General features: G+C 48.2%; 1 non-coding gene across 1 annotated transcript; it reads left to right on the top strand.

Annotated features, from left to right (window-relative positions):
• The first annotated feature begins 1,208 nt into the window (after positions 1 to 1,208).
• Positions 1,209 to 1,401, top strand: LOC147707185 (U2 spliceosomal RNA). The gene has a single exon (XR_015297095.1). It is a non-coding gene; the product is annotated as a U2 spliceosomal RNA (small nuclear RNA).
• The last annotated feature ends 2,416 nt before the right edge of the window (positions 1,402 to 3,817 follow it).

Here is a 3,817-nt window from a genome sequence, read left to right as displayed (position 1 = left end):
TCCCACGACAAGGGAGGCAAGGGAGTGCCGGACATCACCACCATCCTGAGGGGAACCTTCATGTGCAACTGTGTGAGGACCACCCTGAGGGCCGAAGACGAGAGCCATGCCGGCTTTCTGATCGCACGCTTCTTCCTGCTGCCAACGTGGAGACGCCTGGGATGGGCACAGTGGCTGATGACCGTCCCGTACAACTGGGAGACCCCATGGTACTACAAAGAAGTGGAGAAGTTCGTAAAGGAGTTCGGCTTGGAGGCATGTAGCCCCGCCGGATGGACCCCCCGACTTGTCCAACTGCAGATACGTGCCAGAGACATCAGCGAGCTGATCGGCACTCTCCCCTCAGCCACAGCAGACCACGTGTGGGGAAACGTCGCTTCCAAACGCCTGACAAACCAGCACAAAGACACCCCCTGGATGGCCATCGAAGGAGGAATCCCAGTGAGAGCCAGCATGCACGCAAGAAGACTCAACCGATACAAGTCCTGCCCAAGAGGGTGCACCTCGGACGAGACAATATACCACCTCTTCTGGGAGTGCACGTACGCACAGGACCTGCTGAAGGCCATAGGCACAGAGCTTAGGGCCTGGATACCTACGACCTGCATCACTGCTGCCTCGGTGATGTATGGACTGTTCCCAGGGACGCACGCACTGGAAGACCGACAGGGATACTGGAGGCTCCTGTGCTGCTTCAAAGATGTTCTTCTGTTCTCCAGAAACCGCCTGGTAGTAGGGAAGAAGGAGATATCAACCCTGGGATGCCGTAAGATGATCCACAGCCTCCTGCGCGACTATGCAGCACTGGACGGATCAGATGGAGACAGCGAAGATGAAACCTGAGTACCCAAGGGGCGGCCTGTTCATGCGGGGGCCCCGGAAAGACTCAGGAAACGAAAGCAACCCCGACGGAGGTCTACTTGTACACGCAAGGGGCCCTGGAGGGAACACTAACCTACTTCTTCTTATTTTTTTCCTTCAATCCAGGAACCAGTTTGGCAACCGGGGAGAGGAGAAAACGGATGGAGACAGGTGGAGTAAATGTAATAATAATTTACTGTACGTATTTTATTAACGTGACCTTTTTCCTTCACAGGTAATAGGTCAATGGGATAGCTTGCGCACTTGTTGCCAAGTTTGTTACCAACGACTTACGAATAAATAGGGTGTTGTGGAAGGTGACGATTGATGTATCTGAACCGGAAATGACGCCCTGACAAAGGGAAAAAAAACAACAACAAAAAAAAATCTGTTCTTATCAGTTTAATATCTGATACGTCCTGTATCTGGGGACCATATATTAAATTGATTTTTGGAACAGGGAGATGGAATAGTAGCTTGCTCTGTCCACTTCACTCATCAACCTGGTATTGCAGTACCTCCAGGAATGGTGCACTTCCCCACCTGGGGAAAACAATGCTGTTGAAAAATAGACGAGAAAACGAAAGTAGCGCTTCACTACCAAACCCTGTAAAGTGGCGCTATTGTGTTTGCGTGTGAATAAAAGCAAATTGGTCACTGTGTCTTGCCTTAATTATGTATGTATTTTACTTAATTCCCACTTTGCGGCCACCCGGCCGTGCGTTATTTATTTATTTATTTATTTTTTAAATTCTTCTATTTTTTCCCTTTTCCATCCAGACGCTGCACTTTGAAAAGAGACAAACGTGGGAAAAAGACTGTTTTTGCAGCAGCAGAGTTTCATTGGTTTTTGGATCCATTTCACTGGCGAACGAATGGAGGAAGGTTCTCAGCAAGTCAGTAGGAGGGAGGAGGGAGGGAGGGAGGGAGGCAGGCAGGCAGGCATGCAGAGAAGTGGGCACTGCCCTTGGCTTCTCTGAGCAAGAAGAAAAATACAGAGTCCTTTTCCTTCTCTGCCCGCCCCGCCCGTCCCCGAACGGCCAAGCCTTATCTATAGGCCTCAGCCTGCAGGGGAGCAGTGTCCCGGGCTTAGCGAGGGCGAGGGTCTGGCAACTTCCGGTCAGGGAGCCTTCCAGGGCTTCCTGGCCTGATTCCCAGCACCCCCTGGCTGCAGGCTGTCAGGCCAGCCGGCTGGAAGCAGTGCGCAGGAAGGGGCGGGGCATGCAAATACTAGAAAGAGGACAACGTGGGTATGCAAAGTGATGCCTAATGAGGCGACAGACGGGGAGGACTCTGGGAGCCGGGGGAAGGCCTGAGCCCGGGGCCTCCTTTCCACTGGCACATGCTGAGCTCTAACCGGGAGTCAGAAAAAGAGGCGAAAGGGCGGCCAGCGACGGTGCGAGGGAAGACCCCGGTCCGGGTCAGCCAAGTAGATTGCTTCGGGAGGCGTTAATTCTGACCCGGCCCTGATTATCGCTTCTCCACCAAAGGCATGGAAAAAGCAAAGGAAACAAGGGAAAATATCTCATGCCTGTCAACTACTTTAGAAGATAGCTGCCTCACAGACCACAAAACGCTTTTTGCCAATCTAGCCATAAACAACACAGGCAGGAAAAGGGGGTGGTACTGGAAACTAAACACAACTCTCCTCCAGGACACCAACATACAAAGAGAATTTATAACACTCTACCAGAAGCTGCAATCACAGAAACACTTTTTCAAATCCCAACAGGAATGGTGGGTAGACACCAAAACTAAGGCCAAGCAATTCTTCTCCACCAAAGGCAGGGAAAAAGCAAGGAAAACAAGGGAAGAATTCAAAGAACTACAAGAACTGCTCACATGCCAAATAGAACTACAAGACGCCAGAGTCCAGGTGTCACAGGACATAAGGAAAACGAAAAATGATATTAAAAACTGGCTACTTAGGAAAGGAAAGATAACTATTTTTAACTCACGAGTCCAAAAATACGAACAGGACGAAAGATGCAACTCCTTCTTTTTTTAAAAAAGCAAAAAGCAACCACAAAACAATAGATAGCCTACAGGACTCCACAAACTCCCTCAAAAAAGAACAGGAGGAAATAAGCGGTATAGTACACAACTTCTACACAGAGCTCTTCTCTGAGGCAAGAACAGATAAGATAGCCTGCGATAATCTGTTCGCCAACTACGAACTAGGCCTATCAGAAGAGGAAAGGGCATATTTACAAAACACCCTACAAGGTCAAGAATTCTTTGAAGTCATACAAAAAGCCCCAAAGAACTCTGCACCAGGACAAGACGGCCTACCATGGGAGTTCTACAAAACTTTCTGGAAAGAGCTGGCAGGCGATTACTGCAACATGATCAAAGAAAGTCTGGAAAAAAAACAATTCCTACCCGCTTTCAACCAGGGGGCAGTAACTTTGCTATACAAAAAAGGAGACCCAAACAATATCAAAAATTGGAGGCCCATTACTTTGCTAAACGTAGATAACAAGATCCTAAGCAAATGTGTCACAAACAGACTTAAAAAGGTACTAAAAACTCTGATTCATCCAGACCAAACATGCGCTGTCCCACGAAGGAAAATATGGGACATGTGGTAAATAAAACATTACCCTGTCATAATTTCTATACATTAATAAGGAATAAGGATAGCTCATAAAATGAGAGGCAGAATCCGTGGTGTCCGAGTCAAAAGGGCTTTAATACAATGACTCGAGTCAATGGAGAATCGGGTTCCATCACCACTAAGGTTCAGGAAGGGTCGTCATCTAAAGTTTTATTCACATAACACATTATATATAGTAAAACCATACAATTGCAATGAATAGAGAAGGCGGAGCAAGTGAAAGAGAGAGAGATAAGAACACATGGGCGTGAAAGAAGGCGTGTAAGGAGGCGTACACGTGGGTGTTCACTTGATGAGTCATAGGTGTGTCATAGGTGGGTGGATGTATAGAGGAGGTCT

The sequence above is a fragment of the Lissotriton vulgaris genome, chromosome 6 (genome assembly GCF_964263255.1).
Source record: "Lissotriton vulgaris chromosome 6, aLisVul1.2, whole genome shotgun sequence".
Classification (NCBI taxonomy): domain Eukaryota; kingdom Metazoa; phylum Chordata; class Amphibia; order Caudata; family Salamandridae; genus Lissotriton; species Lissotriton vulgaris.
Note: the sequence above shows the minus strand (reverse complement) of the source record. Positions and strands in the feature narration are given on the sequence as shown.